This window comes from Triturus cristatus, chromosome 1_1, assembly GCF_964204655.1.
Source record: "Triturus cristatus chromosome 1_1, aTriCri1.1, whole genome shotgun sequence".
Lineage (NCBI taxonomy): Eukaryota > Metazoa > Chordata > Amphibia > Caudata > Salamandridae > Triturus > Triturus cristatus.
This window is the reverse complement of record NC_140579.1, coordinates 666,416,648-666,432,978: the sequence shown is the minus strand read 5'-3', so window position 1 is coordinate 666,432,978 and position 16,331 is coordinate 666,416,648.

Here is a 16,331-nt window from a genome sequence, read left to right as displayed (position 1 = left end):
ACTGATCCGTATAGACAGAAGATCCCTCTGCCCTTGTAGGGACCGGCCAAAGTCACACCTCTGCTGGTCTCCATGGACAGAAGATCCCTCTGCCCTTGTAGGGACCGGCCAAAGTCACACCTCTGCTTTTCTCCATGGACAGAAGATCCCTCTGCCCTTGTAGGGACCGGCCAAAGTCACACCTCTGCTGGTCTACATGGACAGAAGATCCCTCTGCCCTTGTAGGGAACGGCCTAAGTCACACCTCTGTTGGTCTCCATTGCCAGAAGATCCCTCTGCCCTTGTAGGGACCGGCCAAAGTCACACCTCTGCTGGTCTCCATTGCCAGAAGAGCCATCTGTCCCTTATGGAGCAGCCAAAGTCACACCTCTGCTGGTCTCCATTGCCAGAAGAGCCATCTGTCCCTTATGGACCAGTCAAAGTCACACCTCTGCTGGTCTCCATTGCCAGAATATCCCTCTGTCCCTTATGGAGCAGCCAAAGTCACACGTCTGCTGGTCTCCATGGACAGAAGATCCCTCTGACACTGTATGAAGCAGCCAAAGTCGCACCTCTACTGATCCGTATAGACAGAAGATCCCTCTGACGCTGTATGAAGCAGCCAAAGTCGCACCTCTACTGATCCGTATAGACAGAAGATCACTCTGACCCTGTATGGAGCAGCCAAAGTCACACCTCTGCTGGTCTCCATGGACAGAAGATCCCTCTGACCCTGTATGGAGCAGCCAAAGTCACACCTCTGCTGGTCTCCATGGACAGCAATTCCCTCTGACCCTGTATGGAGCAGCCAAAGTCACACTATTGGTTGTCTCCATGGCAATAAGATACCTCTGACCCTGTATGGAGCAGCCAAAGTCGCACCTCTACTGATCCGTATAGACAGAAGATCCCTCTGACCCTGTATGGAGCAGCCAATGTCACACCTCTGCTGGTCTCCATGGACAGAAGATCCCTCTGACCCTGTATGGAGCAACCAAAGTCGCACCTCTGCTGGTCTCCATGGACAGAAGAACTCTCTGCCCTTGTAGAGACCGGCCAAAGTCACACCTCTGCTGGTCTCCATGGACAGAAGATCCCTTTGACCCTGTATGGAGCAGCCAAAGTCGCACCTCTACTGATCCGTATAGACAGAAGATCCCTCTGCCCTTGTAGGGACCGGCCAAAGCCACACCTCTGCTGGTCTCCATGGACAGAAGATCCCTCTGACCCTGTATGGAGCAGCCAAAGTCACACCTATGCTGGTCTCCATGGACAGAAGATCCCTCTGCCCTTGTAGGGACCGGCCAAAGTCACACCTCTGCTGGTCTCCATGGACAGAAGATCCCTCTGCCCTTGTAGGGACCGGCCAAAGTCACACCTCTGCTTTTCTCCATGGACAGAAGATCCCTCTGCCCTTTTAGGGACCGGCCAAAGTCACACCTCTGCTGGTCTACATGGACAGAAGATCCCTCTGCCCTTGTAGGGACCGGCCTAAGTCACACCTCTGTTGGTCTCCATTGCCAGAAGATCCCTCTGCCCTTGTAGGGACCGGCCAAAGTCACACCTCTGCTGGTCTCCATTGCCAGAAGAGCCATCTGTCCCTTATGGAGCAGCCAAAGTCACACCTCTGCTGGTCTCCTTTGCCAGAAGAGCCATCTGTCCCTTATGGACCAGTCAAAGTCACACCTCTGCTGGTCTCCATTGCCAGAAGAGCCATCTGTCCCTTATGGAGCAGCCACAGTCACACCTCTGCTGGTCTCCATAACCAGAAGATCCCTCTGACCCTGTTTGGACCAGCCAAAGTCATACCTCTGCTGGTCTCCATTGCTAGAAGATCACTCTGCCTTTGTAGGGACTGGCCAAAGTCACACCTCTGCTGGTCTCCATTGCCAGAAGATTCCTCTGCCCTTGTAGGGACCGGCCTAAGTCACACCTCTGCTGGTCTCCATTGCCAGAAGATCCCTCTGCCCTTGTAGGGACCGGCCAAAGTCACACCTCTGCTGGTCTCCATGGACAGAAGATCCCTCTGACCATGTAGGGACAGGCCGAAGTGACACCTCTGCTGGTCTCCATGGACAGAAGATCCCTCTGACCCTGTATGGAACAGCCAAAGTCACACCTCTGCTGGTCTCCATGAACAGAAGATCCCGCTGAACCTGAATGGAGCAGCCAAAGTCTCGCCTCTGCTGGTCTCCATGGACAGAAGATCCCTCTGACCCTGTATGGAGCAGCCAAAGTCTCGCCTCTGCTGGTCTCCATGGACAGAAGATCCCTCTGACCCTGTATGGAGCAGCCAAAGTCATGCCTCTGCTGGTCTCCATGGACAGAAGATCCCTCTGTCCCTTATGGAGCAGCCAAAGTTACACGTCTGCTGGTCTCCATGGACAGAAGATCCCTCTGACGCTGTATGAAGCAGCCAAAGACGCACCTCTACTGATCCGTATAGACAGAAGATCCCTCTGAAGCTGTATGAAGCAGCCAAAGTCGCACCTCTACTGATCCATATAGACAGAAGATCACTCTGACCCTGTATGGAGCAGCCAAAGTCACGCCTCTGCAGGTCTCCATGGACAGAAGATCCCTCTGACCCTGTATGGAGCAGCCAAAGTCATGCCTCTGCTGGTCTCCATGGACAGAAGATCCCTCTGACCCTGTATGGAGCAGCCAAACTCGCACCTCTGCTGATCTCCATGGACAGAAGATCCCTCTGACCTTGTATGGAGCAGCCAAAGTCACGCCTCTGCTGGTCTCCATGGACAGAAGATCCCTCTGACCCTGTATGGAGCAGCCAAAGTCATGCCTCTGCTGGTCTCCATGGACAGAAGATCCCTCTGTCCCTTATGGAGCAGCCAAAGTCACACGTCTGCTGGTCTCCATGGACAGAAGATCCCTCTGACGCTGTATGAAGCAGCCAAAGTCGCACCTCTACTGATCCGTATAGACAGAAGATCCCTCTGACGCTGTATGAAGCAGCCAAAGTCCCACCTCTGCTTGTCTCCATGGACAGAAGATCCCTCTGACCCTGTATGGAGCAGCCAAAGTCATGCCTCTGCTGGTCTCCATGGACAGAAGATCCCTCTGACCCTGTATGGAGCAGCCAAACTCGCACCTCTGCTGGTCTCCATGGACAGAAGATCCCGCTGACCCTGTATGGAGCAGCCAATGTCGCACCTCTGCTGGTCTCCATGGACAGTAGATCCCTCTGACCCTGTATGGAGCAGCCAAAGTCACACCTTTGCTGGTCTCCATGGACAGAAGATCCCGCTGACCCTGTATGGAGCAGCCAAAGTCGCACCTCTGCTGGTCTCCATGGATAGAGCATCCCTCTGACCCTGTATGGAGCACCCAAAGTCACACCTCTGCTGGTCTCCATGGACAGAAGATCCCTCTGACCCTTATGGAGCAGCCAAAGTCGCACCTCTACTGATCCGTATAGACTGAAGATACCTCTGACCCTGTATGGAGATTCCAAAGTCACACCTCTGCTGGTCTCCATGGACAGAAGATCCCTCTGACCCTGTATGGAGCAGCCAAAGTCGCACCTCTACTGATCCGTATAGACAGAAGATCCCTCTGACCCTGTATCGAGCAGCCAATGTCACACCTCTGCTGGTCTCCATGGACAGAAGATCCCTCTGACCCTGTATGGAGCAGCCAGAGACACACCTCTACTCGTCTCCATGGACAGAAGATCCCTCTGACCCTGTATGGAGCAGCTAAAGTCACACCTCTGCTGGTCTCAATGGACAGAAGATTCCTCTGACCCTGTATGGAGCAGCCAAAGTCACACCTATGCTGGTGTCCAGGGACAGAAGATCCCTCTGACCCTATAGGGAGCAGCCAAAGTCGCACCTCTACTGATCCGTATAGACTGAAGATCCCTCTGACCCTGTATGGAGATTCCAAAGTCACACCTCTGCTGGTCTCCATGGACAGAAGATCCCTCTGACCCTGTATGGAGCAGCCAAAGTCACACCTATGCTGGTCTCCATGGACAGAAGATCCTTCTGACCCTGTATGGAGCAGCCAAAGTCACACCTCTGCTGGTCTCCATGGACAGAAGATCCCTCTGACCCTGTATGGAGCACCCAAAGTCGCATCTCTGCTGGTCTCCATGGACAGAAGATCCCTCTGACGCTGTATGAAGCAGCCAAAGTCGCACCTCTACTGATCCGTATAGACAGAAGATCCCTCTGACGCTGTTTGAAGCAGCCAAAGTCGCACCTCTACTGATCCGTATAGACAGAAGATCACTCTGACCCTGTATGGAGCAGCCAAAGTCACGCCTCTGCTGGTCTCCATGGACAGGAGATCCCTCTGACCCTGTATGGAGCAGCCAAAGTCATGCCTCTGCTGGTCTCCATGGACAGAAGATCCCTCTGACCCTGTATGGAGCAGCCAAACTCGCACCTCTGCTGGTCTCCATGGACAGAAGATCCCGCTGACCCTGTATGGAGCAGCCAAAGTCACACCTCTGCTGGTCTCCATGGACAGAAGATCCCGCTGACCCTGTATGGAGCAGCCAAAGTCGCACCTCTGCTGGTCTCCATGGACAGAAGATCCCTCTGACCCTGTATGGAGATTCCAAAGTCACACCTCTGCTGGTCTCCATGGACAGAAAATCCCTCTGACCCTGTATGGAGAAGCCAAAGTTGCACCTCTACTGATCCGTATAGACAGAAGATTCTTCTGACCCTGTATGGAGCAGCCAAAGTCGCACTTCTGCTGGTCTCCATGGACAGAAGATCCCTCTGACCCTGTATGGAGCAGCCAAAGTCGCACCTCTACTGATCCGTATAGACAGAAGATCCCTCTGACCCTGTATCGAGCAGCCAATGTCACACCTCTGCTGGTCTCCATGGACAGAAGATCCCTCTGACCCTGTATGGAGCAGCCAGAGACACACCTCTACTCGTCTCCATGGACAGAAGATCCCTCTGACCCTGTATGGAGCAGCTAAAGTCACACCTCTGCTGGTCTCAATGGACAGAAGATTCCTCTGACCCTGTATGGAGCAGCCAAAGTCACACCTATGCTGGTGTCCAGGGACAGAAGATCCCTCTGACCCTATAGGGAGCAGCCAAAGTCACACCTCTACTGATCCGTATAGACTGAAGATCCCTCTGACCCTGTATGGAGATTCCAAAGTCACACCTCTGCTGGTCTCCATGGACAGAAGATCCCTCTGACCCTGTATGGAGCAGCCAAAGTCACACCTATGCTGGTCTCCATGGACAGAAGATCCTTCTGACCCTGTATGGAGCAGCCAAAGTCACACCTCTGCTGGTCTCCATGGACAGAAGATCCCTCTGACCCTGTATGGAGCACCCAAAGTCGCACCTCTGCTGGTCTCCATGGACAGAAGATCCCTCTGACCCTGTATGGAACAGCCAAAGTCACACCTCTGCTGGTCTCCATGGACAGAAGATCCCGCTGACCCTGTATGAAGCAGCCAAAGTCGCACCTCTGCTGGTCTCCATGGACAGAAGATCCCGCTGACCCTGTATGAAGCAGCCAATGTCGCACCTCTGCTGGTCTCCATGAACAGACGATCCCTCTGACCCTGTATGGAGCAGCCAAAGTCACACCTCTGCTGGTCTCCATGGACAGAAGATCCCTCTGACCCTGTATGGAGCAGCCATAGTCACACCTCTGCTGGTCTCCATGGACAGAAATTCCCTCTGACCCTGTATGGAGCAGCCAAAGTCACACCATTGGTGGTCTCCATGGCAATAAGATACCTCTGACCCTGTATGGAGCAGCCAAAGTCGCACCTCTACTGATCCGTATAGACAGAAGATCCCTCTGACCCTGTATGGAGCAGCCAATGTCACACCTCTGCTGGTCTCCATGGACAGAAGATCCCTCTGACCCTGTATGGAGCAACCAAAGTCGCTGGTCTCCATGGACAGAAGAACTCTCTGCCTTTGTAGAGACCGGCCAAAGTCACACCTCTGCTGGTCTCCATGGACAGAAGATCCCTTTGACCCTGTATGGAGCAGCCAAAGTCACACCTCTACTGATCCGTATAGACAGAAGATCCCTCTGCCCTTGTAGGGACCGGCCAAAGTCACACCTCTGCTGGTCTCCATGGACAGAAGATCCCTCTGCCCTTGTAGGGACCGGCCAAAGTCACACCTCTGCTTTTCTCCATGGACAGAAGATCCCTCTGCCCTTGTAGGGACCGGCCAAAGTCACACCTCTTCTGGTCTACATGGACAGAAGATCCCTCTGCCCTTGTAGGGAACGGCCTAAGTCACACCTCTGTTGGTCTCCATTGCCAGAAGATCCCTCTGCCCTTGTAGGGACCGGCCAAAGTCACACCTCTGCTGGTCTCCATTGCCAGAAGAGCCATCTGTCCCTTATGGAGCAGCCAAAATCACACCTCTGCTGGTCTCTGTTGGACAGGCCACACGAAGGGCTTGCTCCCTCCCCGCACGACAGGGCCCGAGCTCCGGCCCGCCAGGCATAACCCACGAAAAGCACCCGTACCCCGTCTCCCGACGGATCTTCTGCCCTCGGACCTCTACTCATCACGGGGCCCAGCCTCACCGGCTCCCCCGGCCGGTTCAAGCCGCCATCTTGGGCCCTGCACCACGAGGCCGCGTGGCCTCACCCCGACCCTAACCCCGGGCCTGACCGGCCCCGACATCCCGGCACCACCATCCACCCGGGAGGTGAGCGGACCACTTGGCAGGTCAATGGGAGGACGAAGTGTCAAGAGCTCTTCCTCGCCAGGTGCCGATCGCCTCCAACTCCCCCAGGCGCTGGCTCCACCCCCTGCTGGGTGTCTGGACACCTTCATCCCGGGCCCTCCGACCCCCAAGTGCGAGGGTCCGGACATCAAAGAGCGCCTGCCCTATAACTGGGGCAACTCCGGAGCAGGAAGGCAGTTGTATCCTGGAGTCGAGAGACACCGAGAGAACTCAGCCTTGACGGACTACTGGCGCTGCCGTAGCCCGCTCTTGTGAACCATCGTCCTGCCTGCTGGCGCTGCCGCGGCCTTCTACAACATCCATCCTCGTCGGGACCTGCTGGCGCTGCCACGGCCCGTTGTAACGACCATCCTCACCGGGACCTGCTGGCGCTGCCGCGGACCGTACATCGACCATCTTTCCGGGACCTGCTGGCGCTGCCGCGGCCCGTTGTAACGACCATCCTCACCGGGACCTGCTGGCGCTGCCGCGGACCGTCCATCGACCATCTTTTCGGGACCTGCTGGCGCTGCCGCGGCCCGCACCAACTAAGCTCGAGGATTGTGAGCTAATCATCATCTCATCCAAACTACCTGACTGGTAGACCGACTGTCCCGCTACCCCTTACCCTACTTTGAGAGACTTGAATCGAGGGGACCCCTGAGTCCAGACCTCCTTGTACCATTCAACCGTACCTTAAGAAGTGCTTATAAAGAACACTGAACCTTATCCGTGTGTGATATCTGTCTGTGGGGGGGAAGTTACTTGTCTGTACGATCGCTGGAGACGGCTCTCCCCGGAGACCTCTCCTCCTGACCCCGGCCGACCCTCCCGGTCCGTCTATCCTTTCTAACAGTCTCCATTGCCAGAAGAGCCATCTGTCCCTTATGGACCATTCAAAGTCACACCTCTGCTGGTCTCCATTGCCAGAAGAGCCATCTGTCCCTTATGGAGCAGCCACAGTCACACCTCTGCTGGTCTCCATAACCAGAAGATCCCTCTGACCCTGTTTGGACCAGCCAAAGTCATACCTCTGCTGGTCTCCATTGCCAGAAGATCACTCTGCCTTTGTAGGGACTGGCCAAAGTCACACCTCTGCTGGTCTCCATTGACAGAAGATTCCTCTGCCCTTGTAGGGACCGGCCTAAGTCACACCTCTGCTGGTCTCCATTGCCAGAAGATCCCTCTGCCCTTGTAGGGACCGGCCAAAGTCACACCTCTGCTGGTCTGCATGGACAAAAGATCCCTCTGACCATGTAGGGACAGGCCGAAGTGACACCTCTGCTGGTCTCCATGGACAGAAGATCCCTCTGTCCCTTATGGAGCAGCCAAAGTCACACGTCTGCTGGTCTCCATGGACAGAAGATCCCTCTGACACTGTATGAAGCAGCCAAAGTCGCACCTCTACTGATCCGTATAGACAGAAGATCCCTCTGACGCTGTATGGAGCAGCCAAAGTCACACCTCTGCTGGTCTCCATGGACAGAAGATCCCTCTGACCCTGTATGGAGCAGCCAAAGTCACACCTCTGCTGGTCTCCATGGACAGAAATTCCCTCTGACCCTGTATGGAGCAGCCAAAGTCACACTATTGGTGGTCTCCATGGCAATAAGATACCTCTGACCCTGTATGGAGCAGCCAAAGTCGCACCTCTACTGATCCGTATAGACAGAAGATCCCTCTGACCCTGTATGGAGCAGCCAATGTCACACCTCTGCTGGTCTCCATGGACAGAAGATCCCTCTGACCCTGTATGGAGCAACCAAAGTCGCACCTCTGCTGGTCTCCATGGACAGAAGAACTCTCTGCCCTTGTAGAGACCGGCCAAAGTCACACCTCTGCTGGTCTCCATGGACAGAAGATCCCTTTGACCATGTATGGAGCAGCCAAAGTCGCACCTCTACTGATCCGTATAGACAGAAGATCCCTCTGCCCTTGTAGGGACCGGCCAAAGCCACACCTCTGCTGGTCTCCATGGACAGAAGATCCCTCTGACCCTGTATGGAGCAGCCAAAGTCACACCTATGCTGGTCTCCATGGACAGAAGATCCCTCTGCCCTTGTAGGGACCGGCCAAAGTCACACCTCTGCTGGTCTCCATGGACAGAAGATCCCTCTGCCCTTGTAGGGACCGGCCAAAGTCACACCTCTGCTTTTCTCCATGGACAGAAGATCCCTCTGCCCTTTTGGGGACCGGCCAAAGTCACACCTCTGCTGGTCTACATGGACAGAAGATCCCTCTGCCCTTGTAGGGACCGGCCTAAGTCACACCTCTGTTGGTCTCCATTGCCAGAAGATCCCTCTGCCATTGTAGGGACCGGCCAAAGTCACACCTCTGCTGGTCTCCATTGCCAGAAGAGCCATCTGTCCCTTATGGAGCAGCCAAAGTCACACCTCTGCTGGTCTCCTTTGCCAGAAGAGCCATCTGTCCCTTATGGACCAGTCAAAGTCACACCTCTGCTGGTCTCCATTGCCAGAAGAGCCATCTGTCCCTTATGGAGCAGCCACAGTCACACCTCTGCTGGTCTCCATAACCAGAAGATCCCTCTGACCCTGTTTGGACCAGCCAAAGTCATACCTCTGCTGGTCTCCATTGCTAGAAGATCACTCTGCCTTTGTAGGGACTGGCCAAAGTCACACCTCTGCTGGTCTCCATTGCCAGAAGATTCCTCTGCCCTTGTAGGGACCGGCCTAAGTCACACCTCTGCTGGTCTCCATTGCCAGAAGATCCCTCTGCCCTTGTAGGGACCGGCCAAAGTCACACCTCTGCTGGTCTCCATGGACAGAAGATCCCTCTGACCATGTAGGGACAGGCCGAAGTGACACCTCTGCTGGTCTCCATGGACAGAAGATCCCTCTGTCCCTTATGGAGCAGCCAAAGTCACACATCTGCTGGTCTCCATGGACAGAAGATCCCTCTGACCCTGTATGGAGCAGCCAAAGTCTCGCCTCTGCTGGTCTCCATGGACAGAAGATCCCTCTGACCCTGTATGGAGCAGCCAAAGTCATGCCTCTGCTGGTCTCCATGGACAGAAGATCCCTCTGTCCCTTATGGAGCAGCCAAAGTCACACGTCTGCTGGTCTCCATGGACAGAAGATCCCTCTGACGCTGTATGAAGCAGCCAAAGACGCACCGCTACTGATCCGTATAGACAGAAGATCCCTCTGAAGCTGTATGAAGCAGCCAAAGTCGCACCTCTACTGATCCATATAGACAGAAGATCACTCTGACCCTGTATGGAGCAGCCAAAGTCACGCCTCTGCAGGTCTCCATGGACAGAAGATCCCTCTGACCCTGTATGGAGCAGCCAAAGTCATGCCTCTGCTGGTCTCCATGGACAGAAGATCCCTCTGACCCTGTATGGAGCAGCCAAACTCGCACCTCTGCTGATCTCCATGGACAGAAGATCCCTCTGACCCTGTATGGAGCAGCCAAAGTCACGCCTCTGCTGGTCTCCATGGACAGAAGATCCCTCTGACCCTGTATGGAGCAGCCAAAGTCATGCCTCTGCTGGTCTCCATGGACAGAAGATCCCTCTGTCCCTTATGGAGCAGCCAAAGTCACACGTCTGCTGGTCTCCATGGACAGAAGATCCCTCTGACGCTGTATGAAGCAGCCAAAGTCGCACCTCTACTGATCCGTATAGACAGAAGATCCCTCTGACGCTGTATGAAGCAGCCAAAGTCACGCCTCTGCTGGTCTCCATGGACAGAAGATCCCTCTGACCCTGTATGGAGCAGCCAAAGTCATGCCTCTGCTGGTCTCCATGGACAGAAGATCCCTCTGACCCTGTATGGAGCAGCCAAACTCGCACCTCTGCTGGTCTCCATGGACAGAAGATCCCGCTGACCCTGTATGGAGCAGCCAATGTCGCACCTCTGCTGGTCTCCATGGAAGGAAGATCCCTCTGACCCTGTATGGAGCAGCCAAAGTCACACCTTTGCTGGTCTCCATGGACAGAAGATCCCGCTGACCCTGTGTGGAGCAGCCAAAGTCGCACCTCTGCTGGTCTCCATGGATAGAAGATCCCTCTGACCCTGTATGGAGCACCCAAAGTCACACCTCTGCTGGTCTCCATGGACAGAAGATCCCTCTGACCCTTATGGAGCAGCCAAAGTCGCACCTCTACTGATCCGTATAGACTGAAGATACCTCTGACCCTGTATGGAGATTCCAAAGTCACACCTCTGCTGGTCTCCATGGACAGAAGATCCCTCTGACCCTGTATCGAGCAGCCAATGTCACACCTCTGCTGGTCTCCATGGACAGAAGATCCCTCTGACCCTGTATGGAGCAGCCAGAGACACACCTCTACTCGTCTCCATGGACAGAAGATCCCTCTGACCCTGTATGGAGCAGCTAAAGTCACACCTCTGCTGGTCTCAATGGACAGAAGATTCCTCTGACCCTGTATGGAGCAGCCAAAGTCACACCTATGCTGGTGTCCAGGGACAGAAGATCCCTCTGACCCTATAGGGAGCAGCCAAAGTCGCACCTCTACTGATCCGTATAGACTGAAGATCCCTCTGACCCTGTATGGAGATTCCAAAGTCACACCTCTGCTGGTCTCGATGGACAGAAGATCCCTCTGACCCTGTATGGAGCAGCCAAAGTCACACCTATGCTGGTCTCCATGGACAGAAGATCCTTCTGACCCTGTATGGAGCAGCCAAAGTCACACCTCTGCTGGTCTCCATGGACAGAAGATCCCTCTGACCCTGTATGGAGCACCCAAAGTCGCACCTCTGCTGGTCTCCATGGACAGAAGATCCCTCTGACCCTGTATGGAACAGCCAAAGTCACACCTCTGCTGGTCTCCATGGACAGAAGATCCCGCTGACCCTGAATGGAGCAGCCAAAGTCACACCTCTGCTGGTCTCCATGGACAGAAGATCCCTCTGACCCTGTATGGAGCAGCCAAAGTCACGCCTCTGCTGGTCTCCATGGACAGAAGATCCCTCTGTCCCTTATGGAGCAGCCAAAGTCACACGTCTGCTGGTCTCCATGGACAGAAGATCCCTCTGACGCTGTATGAAGCAGCCAAAGTCGCACCTCTACTGATCCGTATAGACAGAAGATCACTCTGACGCTGTATGAAGCAGCCAAAGTCGCACCTCTACTGATCCGTATAGACAGAAGATCACTCTGACCCTGTATGGAGCAGCCAAAGTCACGCCTCTGCTGGTCTCCATGGACAGAAGATCCCTCTGACCCTGTATGGAGCAGCCAACGTCATGCCTCTGCTGGTCTCCATGGACAGAAGATCCCTCTGACCCTGTATGGAGCAGCCAAACTCGCACCTCTGCTGGTCTCCATGGACAGAAGATCCCGCTGACCCTGTATGGAGCAGCCAATGTCGCACCTCTGCTGGTCTCCATGGACAGAAGATCCCCCTGACCCTGTATGGAGCAGCCACAGTCACACCTCTGCTGGTCTCCATGGACAGAAGATCCCTCTGACCCTGTATGGAGAAGCCAAAATCACGCCTTTGCTGGTCTCCATGGACAGAAGATCCCTCTGACCCTTATGGAGCAGCCAAAGTCACACCTCTGCTGGTCTCCATGGACAGAAGATCCCTCTGACCCTGTATGGAGCAGCCAAAGTCACACTTCTGCTGGTCTCCATGGACAGAAGATCCCGCTGACCCTGTATGGAGCAGCCAAAGTCGCACCTCTGCTGGTCTCCATGGACAGAAGATCCCTCTGACCCTGTATGGAGCACCCAAAGTCACACCTCTGCTGGTCTCCATGGACAGAAGATCCCTCTGACCCTTATGGAGCAGCCAAAGTCGCACCTCTGCTGGTCTCCATGGACAGAAGATCCTGCTGACCCTGAATGGAACAGCCAATGTCGCACCTCTGCTGGTCTCCATGGACAGAAGATCCCTCTGACCCTGTATGGAGCAGCCACAGTCATGCCTCTGCTGGTCTCCATGGACAGAAGATCCCTCTGACCCTGTATGGAGCAGCCAAAATCACGCCTCTGCTGGTCTCCATGGACAGAAGATCCCTCTGACCCTGTATGGAGCAGCCAAAATCACGCCTCTGCTGGTCTCCATGGACAGAAGATCCCTCTGACCCTGTATGGAGCAGCCAAAGTCATGCCTCTGCTGGTCTCCATGGGCAGTAGATCCCTCTGACCCTGTATGGAGCAGCCAAAGTCACACCTCTGCTGGTCTCCATGGACAGAAGATCCCTCTGACCCTGTATGGAGCAGCCAAAATCACGCCTCTGCTGGTCTCCATGGACAGAAGATCCCTCTGACCCTGTATGGAGCAGCCAATGTCACGCCTCTGCTGGTCTCCATGGACAGAAGATCCCTCTGACCCTGTATGGAGCAGCCAAAGTCTCACCTCTGCTGGTCTCCATGGACAGAAGATCCCTCTGACCCTGTATGGAGCAGCCAAAGTCATGCCTCTGCTGGTCTCCATGGACAGAAGATCCCTCTGTCCCTTATGGAGCAGCCAAAGTCACACGTCTGCTGGTCTCCATGGACAGAAGATCCCTCTGACGCTGTATGAAGCAGCCAAAGTCGCACCTCTACTGATCCGTATAGACAGAAGATCCCTCTGACGCTGTATGAAGCAGCCAAAGTCACGCCTCTGCTGGTCTCCATGGACAGAAGATCCCTCTGACCCTGTATGGAGCAGCCAAAGTCATGCCTCTGCTGGTCTCCATGGACAGAAGATCCCTCTGACCCTGTATGGAGCAGCCAAACTCGCACCTCTGCTGGTCTCCATGGACAGAAGATCCCGCTGACCCTGTATGGAGCAGCCAATGTCGCACCTCTGCTGGTCTCCATGGAAGGAAGATCCCTCTGACCCTGTATGGAGCAGCCAAAGTCACACCTTTGCTGGTCTCCATGGACAGAAGATCCCGCTGACCCTGTGTGGAGCAGCCAAAGTCGCACCTCTGCTGGTCTCCATGGATAGAAGATCCCTCTGACCCTGTATGGAGCACCCAAAGTCACACCTCTGCTGGTCTCCATGGACAGAAGATCCCTCTGACCCTTATGGAGCAGCCAAAGTCGCACCTCTACTGATCCGTATAGACTGAAGATACCTCTGACCCTGTATGGAGATTCCAAAGTCACACCTCTGCTGGTCTCCATGGACAGAAGATCCCTCTGACCCTGTATGGAGCAGCCAAAGTCGCACCTCTACTGATCCGTATAGACAGAAGATCCCTCTGACCCTGTATCGAGCAGCCAATGTCACACCTCTGCTGGTCTCCATGGACAGAAGATCCCTCTGACCCTGTATGGAGCAGCCAGAGACACACCTCTACTCGTCTCCATGGACAGAAGGTCCCTCTGACCCTGTATGGAGCAGCTAAAGTCACACCTCTGCTGGTCTCAATGGACAGAAGATTCCTCTGACCCTGTATGGAGCAGCCAAAGTCACACCTATGCTGGTGTCCAGGGACAGAAGATCCCTCTGACCCTATAGGGAGCAGCCAAAGTCGCACCTCTACTGATCCGTATAGACTGAAGATCCCTCTGACCCTGTATGGAGATTCCAAAGTCACACCTCTGCTGGTCTCCATGGACAGAAGATCCCTCTGACCCTGTATGGAGCAGCTAAAGTCACACCTATGCTGGTCTCCATGGACAGAAGATCCTTCTGACCCTGTATGGAGCAGCCAAAGTCACACCTCTGCTGGTCTCCATGGACAGAAGATCCCTCTGACCCTGTATGGAGCACCCAAAGTCGCACCTCTGCTGGTCTCCATGGACAGAAGATCCCTCTGACCCTGTATGGAACAGCCAAAGTCACACCTCTGCTGGTCTCCATGGACAGAAGATCCCGCTGACCCTGAATGGAGCAGCCAAAGTCACACCTCTGCTGGTCTCCATGGACAGAAGATCCCTCTGACCCTGTATGGAGCACCCAAAGTCGCACCTCTGCTGGTCTCCATGGACAGAAGATCCCTCTGACCCTGTATGGAGCAGCCTAAGTCACACCTCTGCTGGTCTCCATGGACAGAAGATCCCTCTGACCCTGTATGGAGCAGCCAAAGTCTTGCCTCTGCTGGTCTCCATGGACAGAAGATCCCTCTGTCCCTTATGGAGCAGCCAAAGTCACACGTCTGCTGGTCTCCATGGACAGAAGATCCCTCTGACGCTGTATGAAGCAGCCAAAGTCGCACCTCTACTGATCCGTATAGACAGAAGATCACTCTGACGCTGTATGAAGCAACCAAAGTCGCACCTCTACTGATCCGTATAGACAGAAGATCACTCTGACCCTGTATGGAGCAGCCAAAGTCACGCCTCTGCTGGTCTCCATGGACAGAAGATCCCTCTGACCCTGTATGGAGCAGCCAACGTCATGCCTCTGCTGGTCTCCATGGACAGAAGATCCCTCTGACCCTGTATGGAGCAGCCAAACTCGCACCTCTGCTGGTCTCCATGGACAGAAGATCCCGCTGACCCTGTATGGAGCAGCCAATGTCGCACCTCTGCTGGTCTCCATGGACAGAAGATCCCCCTGACCCTGTATGGAGCAGCCACAGTCACACCTCTGCTGGTCTCCATGGACAGAAGATCCCTCTGACCCTGTATGGAGAAGCCAAAATCACGCCTCTGCTGGTCTCCATGGACAGAAGATCCCTCTGACCCTTATGGAGCAGCCAAAGTCACACCTCTGCTGGTCTCCATGGACAGAAGATCCCTCTGACCCTGTATGGAGCAGCCAAAGTCACACTTCTGCTGGTCTCCATGGACAGAAGATCCTGCTGACCCTGTATGGAGCAGCCAAAGTCGCACCTCTGCTGGTCTCCATGGACAGAAGATCCCTCTGACCCTGTATGGAGCACCCAAAGTCACACCTCTGCTGGTCTCCATGGACAGAAGATCCCTCTGACCCTTATGGAGCAGCCAAAGTCGCACCTCTGCTGGTCTCATGGACAGAAGATCCTGCTGACCCTGTATGGAACAGCCAATGTCGCACCTCTGCTGGTCTCCATGGACAGAAGATCCCTCTGACCCTGTATGGAGCAGCCACAGTCATGCCTCTGCTGGTCTCCATGGACAGAAGATCTCTCTGACCCTGTATGGAGCAGCCAAAATCACGCCTCTGCTGGTCTCCATGGACAGAAGATCCCTCTGACCCTGTATGGAGCAGCCAAAATCACGCCTCTGCTGGTCTCCATGGACAGAAGATCCCTCTGACCCTGTATGGAGCAGCCAAAGTCATGCCTCTGCTGGTCTCCATGGGCAGTAGATCCCTCTGACCCTGTATGGAGCAGCCAAAGTCACACCTCTGCTGGTCTCCATGGACAGAAGATCCCTCTGACCCTGAATGGAGCAGCCAAAATCACGCCTCAGCTGGTCTCCATGGACAGAAGATCCCTCTGACCCTGTATGGAGCAGCCAATGTCACGCCTCTGCTGGTCTCCATGGACAGAAGATCCCTCTGACCCTGTATGGAGCAGCCAAAGTCTCACCTCTGCTGGTCTCCATGGACAGAAGATCCCTCTGACCCTGTATGGAACAGCCAAAGTCACACCTCTGCTGGTCTCCATGAACAGAAGATCCCGCTGAACCTGAATGGAGCAGCCAAAGTCGCAACTCTGCTGGTCTCCATGGACAGAAGATCCCGCTGACCCTGTATGGAGCAGCCAAAGTAATACCTCTGCTGGTCTCCATGGACAGAAG